We start from the raw sequence: 22,515 nt of genomic DNA, 5'->3' as shown, positions 1-22,515 counted from the left end.
GGGGGGCTCAACAGCCTCCAGTTCCACTGGCGAGGCCAACCTGAATGTCCCCTGTTCATAGAACATAGAATGCTACAGCACAAACAGGCCCTTTGGCCCACAAGTTGCGCCAATCACATCGATACCTACCAAGCCATAGAACTATCTGTAACTCCCAATCCCATTAGATCCCATATACTCATCCAGAAGTCTTTTAAAGGACCCCAGCGAGTTCACCTCTACCACCACTGACGGCAGCCGATTCCACTCACTCACCACCCTCTGAGTGAAAAACTTACCCCTAACATCTCCTCTGTACTTGCTCCCCTGCACCTTAAACCTGTGTCCTTTCGTAGCAACCATTTCAGCCCTGGGAAATAGCCTCCGAGAATCCACCCTATCTATTCCCCTCAACATTTTATAAACCTCTATCAGGTCACCTCTCTCCTTCGTCTCTCCAGGGAGAAGAGACCTAGCTCCCTCAACCTATCTTCACAAGGCATGCCTCCCAATCCAGGCAACATCCTTGTAAATCTCCTCTGCACCCTCTCAATAGCTTCCACATCCTTCCTGTAATGAGGCGACCAGAACTGCGCACAGTATTCCAAGTGGGGTCTGACAAGGGTCTTAAAGTTGCAGCATTACCTCCCGACTCCTAAACTCAATCCCTCGATCAATGAAGGCCAGTACACCATACGCCTTCTTGACCACATCCTCCACCTGCGAGGCCGATTTAAGGGTCCTATGGACCTGGACCCCAAGATCCTTCTGCTCTTCAACACAGCTAAGACTCCTACCCTTGACATTTAAATTAAGGGGGGGTAGTTATAGGACGGATGTCAGGGGTAGGTTCTTTACCCAGAGGGTGGTGAGGGATTGGAATGCCCTGCCTGCTGCGGTTGTAAATGCGCCTAGTTTGGGGGCGTTTAAGAGATCTGTGGATAGGTTTATGGACGAAAAGGGATTGGTTTAGATTAGTGGGTCAGTGTTTTTTTTTAAAAAAACTGGTCGGCGCAACATTGTGGGCCGAAGGGCCTGTTCTGCGCTGTAGTGTTCTATGTTCTATTGTACTCCTTCATCCCATTGGTCCCGCCGAAATGGACCACTGCACATTTATCCGCGTTGAAGTCCATCTGCCACTTCTCCGCCCAGTCTTGCATCCTATCTATGTCACGCTGCAATTTCTGACATCCCTCCAGACTATCCACAACGCCACCGGCCTTCGTATCGTTGGCGAACTTACTAACCCATCCCTCCACTTCCTCATCCAGGTCATTTATGAAAATGACAAACAGCAAGGGTCCTAGAACAGATCCCTGGGGCACTCCACTGGTGACCGACCTCCATGCAGAAAAAGACCCATCCACAACCACTCTCTGCCTTCTGCAGGCAAGCCAGTTCTGGATCCACAAGGCCAAAGCCCCTTGGATCCCATGCCCTCTCACCTTCTCAAGAACTCTTGCATGGAGGACTCAAGAAGTCTTCATGGGGGGCAGTATGATTGAGTGCCAGGCTCACTAAACACATGTAAATTATTCAGCCTTGTGCCCATTTCTGGCGAGAGGCTGACCTTGCTGGAAATCTGGCTCTTGTAAAATCGCGAGAGTCAAGAAATCAGGCATGATCCTGATTTCTCGGCTCTCGCACGATTTTACCAGTTAACTCCACTCATCAATGGGTGTGGTAGCAGGTACAATTCCGCCCTATGTTTTGAAATACACCCGAGGGAGTTATCAGTACTGGATTAGTGTTGCATGACTGATTTCAAAACCTCCCATTATCATGATAGCGTGCCTCTCAGTTCACAGTTTTAATGACAGTTCCAAGTGGTTTGAAGTAGGGCTGTGAAATTCAATGCTCGCTTTTATCAATAAGGATGCTTTTTTTAAAAAATAGAGTTCTTCAATAGGCACATAACATTATTTTATCACATCTTAGCATAGGTCCTGAGGTCTCCCCATGGAGTATACTAGGTGAGTTTGGTATAGTTGGTGTAAATTGGAATGTCGATGGCTGGCCAGCATTTATTGTCCATCCCTAGTTGCTCAAGGGCAATTGAGTGACAGGCATCTGATATGATGACTAGGTCAACCACATTTCTGTGCCCCTGGAATCACATGTAGGCCAAACCTGGTAAGGACAGCAGATTTCCTTCTCTAAAAGATATTAGTGAACGAAATGGGTTTTTCTGACAATCGACAATGAAATTAACATTGTAATGAAGTTGTTGATTTCATGGTCATCAGTAGGTTCTTAATCCCAGATATTTTTTATTGAATTCAAGTTTCACCATAGCATGTTTTGAGCCTGGATCTCCAGAGTAGTAGCTGAGTTTCTGGATTTATTGTCTAGTGATGATACCACTGGCCACAGCCTCCCCTTACCTTCTTTGTAATTTCCTACAGTCCTACACCTCTCTAAATTATCTGTACTCCTCTAATTCTGGTCTCCTGAGCATTCCCATGTTTAATCACTCTACCTTTTGAGGCCATGCCTTTAGCTCCCTAAGCTCTAGGCTCTGGAGTTTTTTTTCCTAACCCGTTCAACCTTGCTGTCTCTTAGCTTTGAAGATGCTTCTTAAAAACTCTGGTCAAACCTTTCATCAGTTACATTAACATTTCCTTATGTCATTCAACATCAAACCTTGTTAGATAACGCCTATGTAAATTGTCTTGGGACATTTTACTAGGTTAACTGCAGACCACTATCTGCCCATGCTCAATCCTCACTCCCACAATATATTTTCCTTCACATTGTCACTGACTCCACTCCCTGACAGATTTACTTCAGGACCATTTTTGGTAAGGTAGTAGGGTGGGCTGTCTCTGCAGATGTGACAACTTGCCTCTCTTATTAAAATGAAATAGGATGCTCAGTTTCAAGTGCTTTACTGGATCATAACTTTAAGCCTGAAAACAGATCTAAAATTTCTTTCTGAATGTTTACAAAGAAAGAATATTGTATAACGACTGAAAGACAAAACTTTCCTCAGCCTTATACCCAAACAGAATTCAAGATCAGGTACTACACAAAAGAGAATGAACGCTAAATCTGTTTTCCTCATACTTAACTGGGCAAATTCAATATTAAAACTACGACTTTCTAGTGCCTGCGCCTGACATTATTTTGACAGCATATGGCAAGGAACCTAAGCCCCCCAAACATTCTCTCTCCCACCTTCTTCCATCAGGAAAAAGATAAAGTCTGAGGTCACGTACCACCTGACTGAAGAGCAGTTTCTTCCCTGCTGTCATTAGACTTTTGAATAGGCCTACCTCATATTAAGTTGATCTTTCTCTACAGCCTAGCTATGACTATAACACTACATTCTGGACACTCTCCTTTCCTTCTCTATGTACTGTATGCTTTGTCTGCATAGCACACAAGAAACAATACTTTTCATTGTTTATTCATATATGACAATAATAAATCAAATCAATGCAAATTGCATATCTTAACAGCATACAGCAATGCAAATTCCAGCTACCAGACACCAGGAAGCTCTGCATATCGCTGGCTTAAGATTGGGACAAAATTTTTCCATGAAAACCTGCTTACTGCTGTGGGTTGTTGCAGCACAGGATTTTTTTTATTCAATCATGGGACATGGGCTTTGCTGGCTGACCAGCATTTATTATCCATCCCTAGTTGTCCTTGATAAGGTAGGGGTGAGCTGCCTTCTTGAAACACTGAAGTTCATGTGCTGTGGGTTGAGGCACAATGCCATTAGGGAGGGGCTTCCAGATTATAATTGCGACTGCAAAGGAACAGTGATATATTTTCAAGTCAGGACGGTGAGTGACTTAGAGGAGAACGTGCAGGTAATGATGTTTGCATGTATCTGCTCCCTTGACCTTCTAGATGTAAGTAGACATGGGTTTGGCGAATTTCTGCAACGCACCCTGCAGATGGTACGATTGCTGGTACTGAGCCTTGGTGGTGGAGGGAGTGGATGTGGTGCCAATTAAGGAGCTGCTTTGTTTTGGGTGGTGACAAGCTGATTGAACAATGATGTTGAGAGTTCCTTTTCTTAGTACGGCCAATCACGGAGGGAAGATCATAGAGAGGTACCACACAAGGTGCGGGCCAAAAAGTCCTCAACATACATGCAAAGGAAGATTGTGGTTCTCAACAGGTGCAAAGATGGAAGAAGACTAAAGTGACAAGTTGGTCCCAATGATCTCCAACCCAGCAAAATTGTGTGGACTAAGATGGTGCCCCATGTTGGTGCCACGTTGTATCAAGATGGAGAACTAACAATGGGAACAATGTTATGAACCTAGGAGCCCCTGGTCAGTGATTCTGCAGAAAGGTGATAGGAAAGTTTTTTGATATCTCCACTGGAGCACAGTTGTCTTTGGGCAGCAGCTTTTGTGACGAATCAATCCTCTTCAGGGTATCTTCTACTTACTCCAAGCTGGGGGGCAGGGGGGAGCAGTAATGTAGAAAAATGCCCCAAAAATAGCTTCTCTGATTTTCCATTATGGTACCTTATAAGTTACCATATTTATGGTAAAAGAAAGAAAACAATGTGGGCCTGATTTTTATCATCAAGTTGCGCCTGTTTTCAGGCACGAAAACTTGGTAACATCGAGTGTGAGGTGTGTAGCGCAATCTGTGCCTGCCTCCATCCCCCCCCACTTTACCAGCCGCCGAAAATGTCTGCCATCTGGACCATGCCTGAAATGGGCACAACACCAATTTAAATGTACTTGCATACATTTAAATTGACTTAATGGGCTACATGCCCAAACTTACCAGCACTTCCCCCTTTACCACTGCGCTTGCCCACCCGGATTTGGTGCGAAACAGACATGGTCCGCAAATGTCCAATTCGGGCACTCCAGCTTCTAAGGAGATAAGTTCAGAGCTTCCGGCAGCTCTTTGACCCTGATTGGGGTGGGGGGGGGGGGGGGGGCGCGGCGGTGCGTGCGGTGGCAGTGATGACAGAAGGGAGACGGGTCACCTAGCTTTCTGGGGGGAGGAGGGGGGTGTGTGTGGAGGAGGAGGAGGCAGGTCAGATAGCTCTCTGGTGGTGGGGAGGGGGTGGGGGAGGTGGGTCAATTGGCTTTCTGGTTGGGGGGGGGGTCCACTGCTACTCTGCGTGCGATCGGGGAGGGGAGGAGGACAGCTCTACTGCCACTCTGTGTGCGATTGGAGGTTTGGTGGAGGGAAGAGGGGTCCGCTGCTGCTAAGCATGCGATCGGTGGGGGGGTTCCACTGCCACTCTGCGTGCAATCGGAGGTTTGGTGGGGGAGGGGGAAGAGGTGTCTTAAGCGTGCAATCGGTGGGGGGTGGGGGGGATCCGCTGCTACTGTGTGTGTGATTGGTGAGGGGGGGAGGACTCCATTGCTGCTAAGTGTGCGATCTGTGGGGGAAAGTGTGGTCCGCTGCCATTCTGCATGCGATTGGTGGGGGGGGCACAATTTGTCTGGGTAGCAGGGAGGGGGGATAAGGAGGTCAAGTAATGTTGTGGAGGTTGGGGCAGTATCTTTTGGGGCCGGGGTATGTGGCAGGGGAGGATTTTTCTCTTTTTTTTACTGTGCATGTGCAGTTGAAGGTTCTGATCGGAGCTGCAGGGTCCCAGGCGTGATAAGCCCTGCCTACAGAGTTCTGCAGCAAGATTCAGAATTGCTGATTGGGTCTAAAAGTCGGATCTGAAACACTCCCAGATTCAAGTCTGCCCAGGATTTCGAGTCAAAATGCTAAAATAGGCCCCTACGTTTTGCAGCTTTGACAGTACCTATTCAACACACCAAAGCTCTGCTGCCCTCTGATGTCAGTATTAAATACCATCTGGGTAGAAATCTCTTTAGCTTCAGTTAGCTTCTGCGTCAAAACTAAACTGACCACTCTAGATGTACGTGGTCTAGTTACAATATTGTTGCCCACTCTGCACAGATTTACAAACCACGCTTGATCTCTTCAATTATGCATATCGGAAACTTTCTGTCCTTGAATATTGCCAAAACAAAACTCATCTATTAACCCACATCTGGTCAGTCAAATATCACACAGACACAGACACACACAAGAAAAGGCTTCAAAGGCACTCCATTGCTCTCCCGTAAGAACAGCAGCAGTGACATTAATGAGGAATGACTGGGAGGAATTACCAACAATTGTTCAGAATAGTGACAACTTGCTCATCAAGCTGCATCACGTTTTGAGCCATGATGTTTTAATGATGAAGGGCAGCAAAAAAGGCAAGAAAATGAAGTAAATCCTGCATCCAGAATCCACTATCTCGTGGGACATCATGCCCAAAGACATGTGTGCCAAGAACTGGCCTGTTCAGTCACATGAAGTCTCAATGTAGAAATTTATTTTCTACATAGTGATTTTTTTTTTATTCATTTGTGGGACGTGGATGTTGCTGGCTGGCCAACATTCATTGCCCATGCCTAGTTGTCCTTGGGAAGTTGGTGGTGAGCAGCCTCCTTGAATCACTGCAGTCCATGTGCTGTGGGTTGACCCACAATGCCGTTAGGGGGGGAACTCCAGGATTTTGACTCAGCGACTGTGAAGGAACAGAGACATTTTTCAAGTAAGAAGCCTCACAACACCAGGTTAAAGTCCAACAGGTTTATTTGGTAGCAAAAGCCACTAGCTTTCGCAGCGCTGCTCCTTCGTCAGGTGAGTGGGAGTTCTGTTCACAAAACAGGGCATAGAAAGACACAAACTCAATTTACAAAATAATGGTTGGAATGCGAGTCTTTACAGTAATCAAGTCTTAAAGGTACAGACAATGTGAGTGGAGAGAGCGTTAAGCACAATTTAAACAGATGTGTATTGTCTTTAACAGCCATGGGGACCAAATTCGCATTTCAGTATGCCAACATCTTCATGCACAGGTTCGAACAAGACCTCTTCGCCACACAGGGCCTTCAGTCGATGCTATACACTAGATACATCGATGATACATTTTCTTCCTTTGGACTCATGGTGAACAATCACTGAATCATATGATGACATCAACAAGTTCCATCCCACCATGGACTACTCTCCGGAATCTGTTGCATTCTTGGACACACGCATCAAGGATGGTCACCTCAGCACCTCACTGTACCGCAAGCCCACAGGTAACCTCACGATGCTCCACTTCTCCAGCTTCCACCCTAAACATGTTAAAGAAGCCATCCCTAAGGACAAGCCCTCTATGTACACAGGATCTGCAACAGACATTTCCAGACGCTGAAAGATGCCCCCATAAGAACAGGGTATGGCGTTCGACTCATCGATCGACAGTTCTACAGCGAAAAACCGCACTGACCTCCTCAGAAAACAAACACGAGACACGGCGGACACAGTACCCTTTGTCGTCCAGTACTTCCCTGGAGCAGAGAAGTTACGGCATCTTGTCCGGATCCTTCAACATGTCATTGATGAAGGCAAACATCTCGCCAAGGCCATCCCCACATCTCCAGTTCTTGCTTCAAACAACCGCACAACCTCAAACAGACCACTGTCAGCAGCAAACTTCCCAACCTTCAGGAGAACAGTGACCACAACACCACACAACCTTGCCACAGCAACCTCTGCAAGACGTGCCAGATTATCAACACGGATGCCATCATCTCATGTGAGAACACCATCCACCAGGTACACAGTACATACTCTTGCAACTTGGGCAATGTTGTCTACCTGAAACACTGCAGGAAAGGGTGTCCTGAGGCATGGTACACTGGGGAGACTATGCAGATGCTACAACAACAGATAAATGAAGACTGCTTGACAATCGCCAGGCAATAGTGTTCTCTTCCTGTTGGGGAACACTTTAACGATCACGGGCATTTGGCCTCTGATCTTCAGATAAGCATTCTTCAAGGTGGCCTTCACGACACACAACAACTCAGAGTCACTGAGCAGAGACTGATAGCCAAGTTCCGCACACGTGAGGATGGCCTCAACCAGGATCTTGGGTTCATGTTACACCATCTGTAACTCCCACGACTTGCCTGGGCTTGCAATATCTCACTAACTGTCCTGTCTGGAGACAATACACATCTCTTTAGCCTGTGCTTCACTGTCTCTCCACTCACATTGTCTGTCTGTACTTTTAAGACTTGATTACCTGTTAAGACTCACATTCCAACCATTATTTTGTAAATTAGTTTGTACCTTTACATGCCCTGATTGTGGACAGAACTCCCACTCACCTGATGAAGGAGCAGCGCTCCAAAAACTAGTGGCTTTTGCTACCAAATAAACCTGTTGAACTTCAACCTGGTGTTGTGAGACTTCTTACTGTGTTTACCTCAGTCCAACGCCGGCATCTCCACATCATGACATTTTCAAGACAGGACCGTGAGTGGCTTGGAGGGGAACCTGCAGGTGGTGGTGTTCCTATGTATTGCTGCCCTTGTCATTCTAGATTCAAGTGGTCATGGGTTTGGAAGGGGCTGTCTCAGCATCTTTGGTGAATTGCTGTAGTGTATTTTGTAGATAATACACACTGCTGCTACTGAGCTTTGGGAGTGGATATTTACATATGTGGTGCCAATCAAGCAGGCTGCTTTGTCCTGGATAGTTTGAAGATTCTTGAGTGTTGATGGAGCTGTACTCATCCAAGCAAGTGCCGTGCAGATGGTTTTGCAGAGTCAAGAGGTGTGTTACTTGCTGTAGAATTCCTAGCCTCTGACCTGCTCTCGTAGCCAATGTGTTTATGTGGCATGGTCAGTTGAGTTTCTAGTCAGTGGTAACCCCAAGGATGTTGACGTGGATTCAGTGATGGCAACACCATTGAATGTCAAGGGGCAGTGGTTAGAGTGTCCCTTATTGGTTATGGATATTGCCTGGCAATTGTGTGGCACGAATGTTACCACTTGTCAGCCCAAGCCTGGATATTGTCCAGATCACTCTCCCAACACCTCTGGAATTCAGCACTTACATCCATGTTTGAACCAAGGCTGAAATGAAGTCAGGAGTTGAATGATCCTGGCGAAACGCAAACCAGATGTCACTGAGTAGATGTTCTGGTCGAAACAAGGGACAGCTGTCACTATTGGTGATCAGTTTTTTTTAAACATTCGTGGGACCTGGGTTTGCCAGCATTTATTGCCCGTCCCTGGTTGCCTGAGGGCAGTTGAGAGTCAACCACATTGCTGAGGCTCTGGAGTCACATGTGGACCAGACCAGATAATGATGGCACATTTCCTTTCCTAAAGGACATTAGAAAATCAGATGAGTTTTTCCAACAATCAGCAATAGTTCCATGGTCATCAGTAGATTCTTAATTCCAGATTTTTTTAAAACTGAATTTAAATTCCACTATCTGCCTTGGTGGGATTGGAACCCGGGTCTCCAGAACATGAATTTCTGGATCGATGTTCTAGTGATAATACCACTAGGCCATTGTCTCCCCTAATGATGGATCAATTCAGTACCATGCCACCAACAACCCTTCCAGTGTGTGGTAGAATGGATCCTTTAAGAGGCAATCCTTCATCAGCTACATCATTAGGCCTAAACTAATGAAGCATGAGTGTGTGAACCTTGGCTAATTGGGAGCAAGGGCACAAATCCCTAGAAGGTGGTGGAGCGACTGGGAATCTGTTGGCAGCAGATCTGTGTTGTTGTGTTACAAATCCTTTAGTTGGAAATTGTTTCTTCTTGTTAAATAAATCTTCTTGTTTTTATCTGCCTCTAGTTATCACGCTGGCGACGAGCTCAAACCAGATCAGTCATTGAAAGCTGAAGCGCAGTTAGAGAGAAAGGAGAGAGTTCACTCTAACTCTGAAGGAGAAAAGGTAAAAGAATAGCTTGCTGAAACCAAGATTTCACTAGAAAGCAGTACAGATGGCCCAAGCCCTGAGCAAAGCATTTGCATACTGCAAGGTATGCGCATGCTGCAAGGCATGCAGAGTGGGATGAACCAGTTATGGTGGGAAACAGCTACTGAGAGGAACAGCCCAAGTGAGGGTTCAGCAGGGCCTGAGAAGAGAGAGAGAGAAGATTGTTCAGCAGCAGGGCCTGAGGCATATTTTCAGTGTGGGGAGACTACTCCCAAGAGATGTGCTGGTGCAGGAAAATTATGTAAACAATCCCTGTGAATAACCTGGTGGAGGAACTAAAAGAGGGATCTGAGATTTACACACTCAATAACTTATCCAGCTAAACAAGACACCTCTCACTGAGGTTGTTTTAATGGTCAATGGCCGCCATACTGAAACTGGAGGTCATCACTCATGCTGCGGCCACTTTCATCAGAGAAAACGCATACAGACATCTGCAGAAGGACTGCAACCCTTACGTCCTAGCCATTCCCAGTGAAGCAGTTGAGACTACCTCGTTGAATGTTTTTAAGGCAAGGATAGATACATTTTTGAACAGTGAGGGAATTAAGGTTCATGATGAGCAGGCAGGTACATGGAGCTGAGTCTACGGAAAGGTCAGCCATGATCTTATTGAATGGCAGAGCAGGCTCGAGGGGCCAGATAGCCTACTCCTGCTTCTAGTTCTTATGTTCATTCGAAGGCTACTCTGGGGACATATGATGACATACACTAAAAATAGTGGGGAGAACGTCCTCAGAAATCAGTCAGCTCAGCTAATCATGGTGATTAATAGACAAAGATTCGGTCTCATGGGATGGGACTGGTTGAAACAAATAAAATTGAGCTGGCTGGAAGTATTTAGAGCTCCTATGCAAACAGCAGGAGGTATTCCAGAGAGAACTTGAATCCTTAAAAAGGGTTAAAGCTAAAATCCTGAGGCCACACCTAGGTTTTGTTCTGAAGCTCACCCAGTGCCCTATGATTACATGTATTAAGTAGAGGGTGAACTGAAGAGGTTGGAAGACCTGGGCATCATCAAGCTTGTGCAGTTCTCCAAATGGGCCCGTTCTGATGCTGGATCGTACTGTGAGGATCTGCGGGGACTACAAACTTTTAGTAAACAAGGGAGCTCTGCTGGATCGTTACCCCATTCCAAGGATAGAATACAGCTATGCTAAATTAGCAGGGAGCCTCAAATACACCAAGCTAAACTGAAGTCATGCTTATTAACAGTTGGAATTGGAAGAAGATTCCAGGAAGCTAATTGCAATAAATATTCATAAAGGGATATTATCAGTTCACCCGATTGCCATTTGGTATTTCATCAGCCTGCGCCATTTTTCAGTGCACCATGGAGAGTTTGGTACAAGGAATCCCCAAATAGTGGCATACTTGGACAATGTTTTAGCTAGAGGTGTGTCTCCCAAAGAACATGGTGCAAAACCTGGAGGTCCTTAATAAGTTTCAAGAAGCCAGCATATGTTTAAAGCATAAGAAATGTACCTTTCAAACTGATGAGGTTACATATGTACCTTGGTTTCAAAGTGGATGCTGAAGCCCTAATGTATCAACAATTCTGTCCCCCTACACCACCTTTTAAAAATACATCAGCATTGGAAGTGGGGAGGCATGCAGAAAGAGGCTTTTGCCTCAGTAAAACAGGCATTACAATCATATGCATTGCTTGTTCATTTTGACCCAAACAGGGCTCACTACACAGAATTGAATCACAGAATCCCTCCAGAAGGAGGACATTCGACTCAGCATCTTACCCAGGCTAGGGTTTGGAAGTCTCCGGACATACTGACATTATGAACTAATATCCGCCCGCTTCTAAGCCAGTAACTTCTGTTGTCTGCTACAAAGCAAAACTCCACCCTTTCCTGGACTATACAGCTTATAAAAAGAGAAACCTTACAGTCAAACTAGCTCCTTCCTCCAATTGCCAAGGTATCATCTTTCATATCCACATTATTTTTCTGCTTTTCCACCTTCTGCTCATCAACATAGTGCTGTCTTTTTATCAACTCCCTCCCAGATAAATTGCAGGGGTGATTTGTTACAGAGGTACTGCTGTCACACCAGGTCTGGCACAAAATGACCAGCTGCAGTTTTTGGGTTGCTAAAATGGATTTCAAAATTGTTTTGAAATATTGTTTATGTATCCCAAAATCCATAAAAGACTATGGGTATAATTTTATGGTTCTGTTGTGATGAGGACGGGGTCATAAGAACATAAGAACATAAGAAATAGGAGCAGGAGTAGGCCATCTAGCCCTTCGAGCCTGCCCCGCCATTCAATAAGATCATGGCTGATCTGTCGTGGCTCAGTTCCACTTTCCCGCCCTCTCCCCATAACCCTCAATCCCTTCTCTTATCAAAAACCCATCAACCCGCTTCTTAAAAATATTTAGCGAGGCAGCCTCCACCACTTCAACGGGCAGAGAATTCCAGAGATTCACCACCCTTTGAGTGAAGAAGTTCCTCCTCAACTCCGTTCTAAACCGCCTCCCCTTTATCTTGAGGCTGTGCCCCCTAGTCCTACTGTCTTTTTTGAGCGGGAAGAGTCTCTCCACCTCTATCCTATCCATCCCATTCATCATCTTATACGTCTCAATGAGATCTCCCCTCATTCTTCTAAACTCTAACGAGTACAAGCCTAGTTTATTCAGCCTCTCCTCATAGCTCAATCCCCTCAACTCCGGTATCAGCCTAGTAAACCTCCTCTGCACTCCCTCCAGGGCCAAAATATCCTTGCGCAGGTGCGGCGCCCAAAACTGCACACAGTACTCCAGCTGCGGCCTCACCAATGCCCTATACAGCTGCAGCAAGACCTCCCTACTTTTATATTCAATCCCCCTCGCTATGAAGGCCAGCATCCCATTCGCCTTCCTGACCACCTGCTGCACCTGCAAGCTGGGTTTTTGCGACTCATGCACAAGGACCCCGAGGTCCCTCTGCACCGTCGCCTGCTGCAGTTTTTCGCCCCGTAAGTAATAGTCCTTCCTACCATTCTTCCTACCAAAGTGGACCACCTCACACTTGCCAACATTAAATTCCATTTGCCATTTCCTGGCCCATTCGCCCAGCCTATCTAGATCCTTCTGCAGACTCTCCACACCCTCCGCACAATTTGCCGTTCCCCCAATCTTGGTGTCATCAGCAAATTTCGACACCCTGCACTCGGTTCCCTCCTCCAGATCATCTATATAAATGGTAAATAGCTGAGGCCCCAGCACTGACCCCTGGGGCACCCCACTAGTCACCATCCGCCAATCCGAATAGCACCCATTGACCCCCACTCTCTGCCTCCTATTTGACAACCAATCCTCTATCCACGCTAACACCCTACCCCCAACTCCATGTCCCCTGACCTTCTGCAATAACCTCTTGTGAGGTACCTTGTCAAACGCCTTCTGAAAATCCAGAAAGACCACATCCACCGGCTCTCCTCTATCCACTGCCCTAGACACATCCTCATAGAACTCCAGTAAATTTGTCAGACACGACTTCCCTTTAATGAAACCGTGTTGCGTCCGCCCTATCAAGCAATTCCCTTCAAGATGCCTCGCAATTTCCTGCTTAATGACAGATTCTAACATTTTACCTACCACAGACGTTAAACTAACCGGCCTATAATTCCCCGCCTTTTGCCTGGCACCCTTCTTAAACAACGGCGTAACATTAGCCGTTTTCCAATCTTCCGGCACTTCCCCAGAATCCAGCGACGTCTGGAAAATAACCACCAAGGCATCCACTATCACCTCCGCCATTTCATTCAACAGTTCATTGACTTCATGAGACTGGAAGTTCCACTTGGAAAAAGTGGCCATAACATTCTATTCTTTATTGCTTTCATAGTGTTCTTGATCTCTAAATTTAATATCTTCCTTTTAGGACCAGAATGCCTTCTCCCTTTCTTGCTGCACCAGGATTGGTCTGGAGCATTAATGAATTTTAATACACATTAATGAGTATTAATGAAGGTTAATCTCCAGGCACTCCTGCAAAAAATCCTGAGAAAATCTTCGGGATGATAAATACTTTGTCTGCTTTTTTACATCTTCCCTGCATGATAAAAATATTATGGGTGATGGGGAAAGGCTGTTTACATATTTCTTTACTGCCAGTCAATCAGGTAATGAAGAGTTTTAGCTCTTCCCAATTGCTATGAGAAGGAAGGGGCATCAAAGATGAACCTATTGGGTTACTAACAGTTGGGGAGCAGATGATTTGAGTTTTTTGATCAAATCTTACGAAATACATCTAACTCTATATTGCACCCAGTAGTGAATTCCTGCTTGCTCAACATGTCTCCATTATTTAAATATTACCCTGGACATCACAAGTAAATGAACACTGGCGGTAACTAAAAACCCAATTATTACATCCTGAAATCAACACAAGAATGTTCACATCTAAGACTGTGATAAAGCACATTTTATACCAGAAATAAACAAACAACATACTTAAAAGCATGAATTGTAATGAAACAGATGTATATATCTTGGTGAAATATTTGCATTGATGCACTACTTAACAAACTTCACTACTTCTTTGATGCTTCCTGTACTGACTATGACCAAGGTAATTTTTTTCTAAAGACTTACTGTATTGAAAAGCAGCCTCAGATTAATTTGTGACATCTGGCTGAATATTTTCTACTTACGGTGAACTTTGCCTCTTGCCATTTCAATAATCACCTTCTTTATCATCAAAAGCACTATTAGGTAATTTATTCGCAGCAAAGGCAGGAAAGGGGAACAAAGGACAAACAAAATTAGGTTAGTTTGATTACAAATCTCTAGATTATTTTCTACAAATATTTTACATGCTAATTAGGTTGTAAATAAGTACAGAAACTCCTAAAGACATACTTAAATGCTAGCTCTGATCAATCTGAAGTGCTGGGCGACATTCTCCGATCTCTGCAAGTGTGAATGGAGAATTTGGCATTCTAGCTGAAACTCCATTCACTGCAGCAGCACTGGAGAATCCCAGCAACAGGCAAGGTTGGAGGCTCATTGTGGCTAACTTGGTTTCTCTCTCTGTGAATGCTGCCAAATCTGCTGAATGTATCTAGCACTTTCAGTTTTTATCTGTTTTCCAACATCCATAAGACGTTGCTTCTGTCTTAGACTACAGAGACAGAGCACGGTGCCCTGAACCAATGCTATGCTTGGGCTCAGTTTTCCCATAGTGATGCCCCTCTCTCTCCATAATATGACGTCAGTGTTGGTAACAATGGAGATAAGCATAGCCAGCCTCAACATCATTGACAGCAGAGGGACACACTGTAGATTTCTTCTTCTTCCTTAAAGAGAAGTACGCAACGTGCTTCCAGTTAAAAAAATTATTCCAGGTAATAACTCTTACATGGCTCCAGCAGAGTTAAACAGGGGGATTCATGAGCCTTTTTTTTAGTTTATTTATTACTGTCACAAGTAGGCTTACATTTACACTACAATGAAGTTACTGTGAAAATCCCCTAGTTGCCACACTTCGGCACTTGTTCGGTACACTGAGGAAGAATTTAACATGGCCAATGCACCTAACCAACACATCTTTCAGACGGTGGGAGGAAACCGGAGTACCCGGAGGAAACCCGTGCAGATATGGGGAGAACGTGCAAACTCCGCACAGTCACCCAAGCACGGAACTGAACCCGTGTCCCTGGCACTGTGAAGCAGCAGTGCCCTGGAATCCATTTGGCAAGGATGCTTACAAGGTTTTGGGAGGGCCTGCTGATGTTAGTCTAGAGAGCACTGAGTGACTCAGTGCTCTGCTGAGCCTGGCAGTGCTCACCTCAGCCCTTGACCTCCTCTACAGAGCAAGATTCCAAGGATATATGGGCTGTGGAATTCTATAGGGTACCTTAGGAAATGTGTGGGTTCTGAGGAAAGTCTGGTGACTGAAAGGATGCCCTTCTTTTTGATCAAAACCATGATTGTCCCACAGCCCAAGAGGCGCAATCTCCACTTGCTTAATCCTCAGCATGGACAACAAGATCTTTGCCAGAGCTATATATGCTTATCCTAGCAACATGCTGGCCCACATAATCCACATTGATCAGTCCCACATGATATCAGTCCAGGCAATCAATGATAATATTCATTTGATCTGGGGGTCAGTTATTGGTCACCTGCCTTTCCCTGAATCAGAAGATGTATATTATATATTATAAAGTAGTTCAAAACTGGGCAGGCATTCAACTTCAAGGTGTTTTCTGATGCCTGGATCCAACTTTGGTACATCACTGTGGGGTGTCTAATTAGCATTAATGGATCCTTAATGATGCCCCTTCATCTCACAAGAAGTGTCAGGAGTCCCACTGAACAAACAGTTTATCGCCACCTACACGGTGCCAATCCTATGCCTCCTTGCATCGGTGGATGGTGGGACTGGCATAGTGTGTTCTGAGTGTGGAGTTTAACCTTTCCACTTATGTTGACGGTGTCTTTCTCTGACCTATGGTGGATGTGCAAGTATCAGCAGATTTACTTTGTGGCATTCTCTGCTGAGAGAAACTCTTGGTGTGTAACTGGTGAGAGGACTCCCTGCCGGAAGATCCCAGAATTTTTACATGGAGTACCATCAACCTCCTCTATATGGGAATCTATCCAAGCCCTGCCACAGAGTCATAGAGGTCAACAACACAGAAAAGGCTCTTAGGCGCATTATGTCTGCGCTGGTCAAAAACAAAGCATCCAACTATCCCAATTTTCCAGGACTTGTATGGCTTGGCATCGCAAATGTATATCCCAATGGGGAGGCAATAGACTTTAATCCAGAAACTCAGAGAATGCTCTGGGGACCTGCGTTCAAAACCATGGCAGATGGTACAATTTGAATTTAATTTAAAAACACTTTAATTTAATTTAAGCATCCACTAATGATGACCGTGACGCTATTGTCGATTGTCGGGAAAACCCATCTGGTTCACTAATATCCTTTAGGGAAGGAAATCTGCCATCCTTCCCTGGTCTGGCCTACATGTCACTCCAGAGCCACAGCAATATGGGTGACTCTCCCAAAGGCAACTAGGGTGCGTTATAAATGCTGGCCAGCCAGGGATGTCCATGTCCCACAAATAAAAAAACACTTCTTAAATGTTAGGAGGGTCATTGCCTCCACCATCTTTTCAGATTCCCCCCACCCTCTGAGTGAAAAGTTTCTCTTCACTCCCCTCCAAACCTCCTGCCCCTTACCTTAAAATCTACGCCCCCAAGTGGAAAAGTATTTTCCTGTTTATCTATGCTCCACGTAATTTTATATATCTCAATCATGTCTCCCTTCAGTTTTCTCTGCTTTAAGGAAAAAAACTCCAGTGTATCCAATCGCTCTTCATAATTAAAACTCTCCAGCCCAGGCAACAATATCTTGGCAAATCTCCTCTGCACCCTTTCCAGTGCTATCACATCCTATTATAATATGGATTCTAGTACTGCACACAATACTGGCCTAACCAATGTTTTATACAGCTTCAACATAACCTTCTGCTCTTAAACACTATGCCTTGGCTAATAAAGGTGCGTACACCATATGCCTTCTTAACCACTTTATCCACCTGTACTGCTACTATAAGGGGCTGGTGCGCATGTACACCAAGTTCCCTCTGATCTCTGATGATTCCCAGAGTCTTGCCATTCACCACATATTACCTTGCCTTGTTTGTTCTGTTCAAGTGCATCATCTCACACTTATCCAGATTGAATTCCATTTGCCACTAATCAGTCCATATGACCAAATCATCTATGACCTCCTGTAATCTAAGACCATCCTCCTCACTATTTACCACTCCACTCATTTTCGTATTATCCATGAACTTTCTGATCATCTCTCCTACATTCAAGTCTGAACCATTTATATAAACCACAAACAGCAAGGGACCCAACACTGCAGGATCTCACTAGGCTCAGATTTACAGTCAAAAAAACACACCTTAACCATCACCCTCTGCTTCCTGTCACTCGGCCACTTCTGGATCCAATTTGCCAAATTTCCTTGGATCCCATGGATTCTTAACTTTGCTATCAGTCTCCCATGTTGGATCTTATCAAATGCATTGCTCCTCATCTTTAAACCTGGCCACCTCTTCTGAAACTTCTGACAAGTTGGTCAGACATAACCTCCCTTTAACAAAACAATGCTGATTGTTCTTGATTAGTCCCTGCCTCTCCAAATTAATTCTGTCTCCCATAACTGCTTCCAATAGTTTCCCCACCAGAGGTTAGACTGATTGGCCTGTAATTTCCTGGTTTATCTCTTCCTTCCTGCTTGAATAATGGTATCACAATGTCCTCCAGTCCTTTGGCACCATTCCAGTGGCTACAGAGGAATTGAAAATTTCTTCCCTTGCCTCACTCAACAGCCTAGGATAGATTACATCTGGCCCTGGAAATTTATTTACTTTTAAACCTGCCAGATTACTCAGAACCTCCTTTTTATCTATGATAATTTCTTCAATTACATTACAGTCCTTGTCCCTGATTCTATACCCACATTACCCCTCTCACCAGTGAACAATTTAAAATTCTCCAATATCATTACTGATGTGGAAATGCTGGCATTGGACTGGGATGGGCACAGTAAGAAGTCTCACAACACCAGGTTAAAGTTCAACAGATTTATTTGGAATCACGAGATTTTGGGTGCTAAGCAGTGCTTTGAAAGCGCGAGATTCCAAATAAACCTGTTGGACTTTAACTTGGTGTTGTGAGAATATCACGACTGTTGAGAATGCCTGGCCAGTGAACTAGAGAGAGCTGGAGGCCAAGGTCAAACATTTAGGGTGCTATACTGGACTGCTCCAAGTACTGTCCTACAGGGATCACGTGCTAGTCATAAACCAACTGACCGCTACTATTCTGGAACTGGTTGGTCACTTTGATCCTTTCCCTTGAGCTTATTAGCCATATACAGGTGCTTTCTTCAGGCACATCATTTCATGAGATCCTCAGGGCAGTATCTTAGACCGAATCATCTTTAACAGCTTCATCAATGACTTTCCCTCCATCATGAGGCCAGATATGGGGATGTTCGTTGATGACGGCACAACATTCAGCACATTCACAACTCCTCTGATTCTGAAGCAGTCCATATCCATGTGCAGCATGTACACCATCAGAGAATCATAGAATAGCTACAGCATGGAAGGAGTCCATTTCACCAGTCACTTGTGCGCTGGCAAGAACAAGGCACTTTGTCATACACCCCAACCTTTTCCCAGTGGCCCTGAAAATGTTTCTTTACAGGTAAAGATCCAATATCCTTTTGAATGCTATGATTGAATGTCCTTTCACCACCCTTAGGCATTTCATTCCAGATCTTTAACACCTGCTACATAAAATATATTTCCTCATATCATCATTGTTTTATTTGACAATCACCTTAAATCTGAGCTGCTTAATTCATGATCCTTTCCACAATGGAAACAGCTTGACCTCTGCCCAGACCCTTCCTGATTTTGAATATTAATCAAATCTCCTTTTTACCTTTCTTCATGAACAGTCTCTGTTTTATCAATCTATGTAATTATTTTTTATTCATTTATGGGATGTGGGCATCACTGGCTACATCAGCATTTATTGTCCATCCTTAAGTGCTCTTGAGAAGGTGGTCTTATTATTATTATTAGCTTGTTCAGTAATCACCAAGTCAGGCAATTGTTTGCTTGTGACTGAACAGAGCTCTCTGAGCCCTCCACTGAATTTTGCCAGCTGACAGTCTTCTAAGATGTGAGTCAATGATTAGGGGCCACCACAGCTGCAGTGCACATTCCCTGCAAAACCCCATTTGTGCCAATTTGGGTACAAAGGTTGTGCCCAATGTGGAAATGATTGAGGACTGTCCAATGTTACCATGGGATCTGTGATGAGGAAGTGGCGTTTTAGTGTTGTCTTGTTGCTGCCATGCCTGCTGCCATCGGGCCTCTGCTGTGATTCCTTGGTATGGTGATTTTTGCCACACAGGCTGGCTTGATAGGAGGTGAGCAGCAGGACTTATACGGTCCTTGTGTAGCGGCAGGCTTACATTGACATAAACCTTCTCCAGGAATCTTCTAGTTGTAATCTTCCTCCTTACATAAGGGGCAGGATGTTGCTCAGAAGTGGGAGCCAGAGGAGTTGAGTTGGTTGGAGGGTACCCAAGTTGATACACATTGGTGAGTTGAGATTAGTTTTACAATACTGGTGTGGAATGAGCTGTGCACAGTACTCTGCAAACAAGCAGATGACAGAAAGAGTTGGGATCCTTAAAGTTTGCGCACCTGCATCCCAAAAAGAGCCAGCAAGTTTGCTAAGGAGCTTATTTTGCATTTTGATCTTTGCCGATGTCTTGCTCAGATTTTTTTTCTGTCAGTTTTTGGTCAAAGGTAACACAAAGATAAATGGGATATCGTTTGTGATTCAGTCTCGTGCCATTCAAGGAGATGTTAAATTCACTCTTGTCACTGGCATGGTGATGGTGAAATATACTTCAGTCTGTTTTGTTGCACTGGGCTGAAGGCCTACAGTAGTTAGCCAGCTCGGCAACATCATTGTTCAGCATTACCTCTAATTTAGAAAATGTCTGAGCCTGAGAGGCACAACTAGCTGAACTTTCTAGATGGGATTGGAGACACGTTGTTCATATGGAGATTGAAAGCCTGCTGGACTGTTTCCTCCAGGCAATTGGCTCAATATCCATCTTGAACCACATCTCTGGAGTAATAGTTCAATGGCATCAATTGCCCACAGAGAAAGGACTCGTGAGATTCTGACAAGACGACAAGTATGCTAATCCCTGTCATAGGCAGCAGTGAGATTGAGGAAGACAATATCTGTTTTGAGGTTATTTTCAAAGTCATTTACAATTAAGGTGGTTAGGGCCAGGTTCTGATCACACATTCTCCACCTTAACTGAAAAGCAACCTTTTCAGCTTTCAAGATTTTCTCCACCTCTGACTGGAGGTGATAAGCTGCCTCCTTGAACCATGTGATTGAGGTACACTCAGAGTGCAGTTAGGGAGGGACTTCCTGGATTTTGAACCAGTGACAGTGAAGTAATGGTAATATATTTCCAAGTTGTGATGGCGTGTGGCTTGGAGGGGAACTTGCAGGCAGTGCCTTTGTCCTCCTAGATGGTATATTAATGATTTAGATGAGGGAACTAAATGTAATATGTCCACATTTACAGATAACAGAAAACTGTGTGGGAGGATGAGCTGCAAGGCGGATGCAAAGATGTTTCAGTGTGATTTAGACAAGTTGAGTGGGCAAATGCATGACAGATGCAGTATAATGTGGATAATGAGAGGTTTTTCACTTTGGTAGCAAAAACAGAAAGGCACATTATTATCTGAATGACTGTAGATTGAGAGAGTAGAATGTGCAATGAGACCTGGGTACCCTTGTACACAAGTCACTGGAAGTAAACAAGCAGTAAAGAAGGCAAACGGTATATTGGCCTTCATAGCGAAAGGATTTGAGTACAGGAGCAGGGAGTTCTTGCATTTACACTGGACCTTCGTGAGGTCACACCTGGAATATTGTGTGCAGTTCTGGTCTCATCTGATGTACAATTTTCTTGCTATGGAGCAAGTGAAGCGAAGGTTTACCAGACTAATTCCCAAGATGGTGAACTGACGTATGAAGAGAGATTAAGTGGACTGACGTATGAAGAGAGATTAAGTCGTTAGAAGTTTAGAAGAATTGGGGGGATCTCACGGGAACCTATAAAATGCGAAGGACTAGATAGGATGGTCGGGGAGTCCAATCCCAGGGGTCACAATCTAAGGATACAGGATAAACCATTTAGGACTAAGATGAGAAGAAATTTCTTCACCCAGACAGCGGGAAGCCTATGAAATTCTCCACCACATAAAACAGTTGAGGTGAAAACATGGTCTGTTTTCAAAAAGGAGATAGCTCTTTGGGCTAAAGGGATAAAAGGATATGGGGCAAATTGGGAACAGGTTACTGAGTTAGATGGTCAGCCATGATCATAATGAATGATGGAGCAGGTTTGAAGGTCGGAATGGCCTCCTCCAGCCCCTATTTTCTATGTAGAGTTTATGCGTTTGGAAGGTGCCATCTTACAAAATGACTACCTGCAATACGTCTTGTGTATGGTACACACTACTGACACTGTGGATTGGTGGTAGAGGATGTGAATGTTTGGGGATAGGGTGTCAATCAAGTAGGCTGCTATATCTTGGATGGTGTGGAGCTTCCTGAGTGTTGTTGGAGCTGCATTCATCCAGGCAAGTTATACCATGCACCTTTATCTTATGTAGCAGTCATTGATGTGGCACCTTGTCAAATGCCTTCTGGAAATCCAGATACACCACATCCACAGGTTACCCACTGTCCACTGCACATGTAATATTCTCAAAGAATTCCACCAAATTAGTCAAACATGACCTGCCTTTCATGAACCCATGCTCGTCTTACCAATGGGACAATTTATATCCAGATGTCTCGCTATTTTTCCCTTGATGATAGATTCAAGCATTTTCCCTATTACAGAAATTAAGCTAACAGGCCTACAGTTACCCGCCTTTTGTCGACCTCCTTTTTTAAACAGTGACGTCACATTTGCTGTTTTCCAATATGCGGGAATCACCCCAGAGTCCAGCGAATTTTGGTAAATTACCACTAGTGCATTTGCTATTTCTTCCGCCAGCTCTTTTAGTACCCGGGGATGCGTTCCATCAGGACCAGGAGACTTGTCTACCTTTAGCCCCATTAACTTTCCCAACACTACCTCTTTCATGATAATG

The 22,515-nt window shown here is 44.7% G+C and overlaps 1 long non-coding RNA gene across 1 annotated transcript in view; it reads right to left on the bottom strand.

Annotated features, from left to right (window-relative positions):
• Positions 1 to 22,515, bottom strand: part of LOC145358371 (uncharacterized) — a 75,691-nt gene that overhangs the window by 4,925 nt on the left and 48,251 nt on the right. Inside the window, exon 5 of the long non-coding RNA XR_013889466.1 lies at positions 14,425 to 14,478. This is a non-coding gene — a long non-coding RNA (uncharacterized LOC145358371). The remainder of the gene's footprint in view (positions 1 to 14,424; positions 14,479 to 22,515) is intronic.

The sequence above is a fragment of the Carcharhinus amblyrhynchos genome, chromosome 25, assembly GCF_965287045.1.
Source record: "Carcharhinus amblyrhynchos chromosome 25, sCarAmb.v2.hapA, whole genome shotgun sequence".
Taxonomy (NCBI): Eukaryota; Metazoa; Chordata; class Chondrichthyes; order Carcharhiniformes; family Carcharhinidae; genus Carcharhinus; species Carcharhinus amblyrhynchos.
Note: the sequence above shows the minus strand (reverse complement) of the source record. Positions and strands in the feature narration are given on the sequence as shown.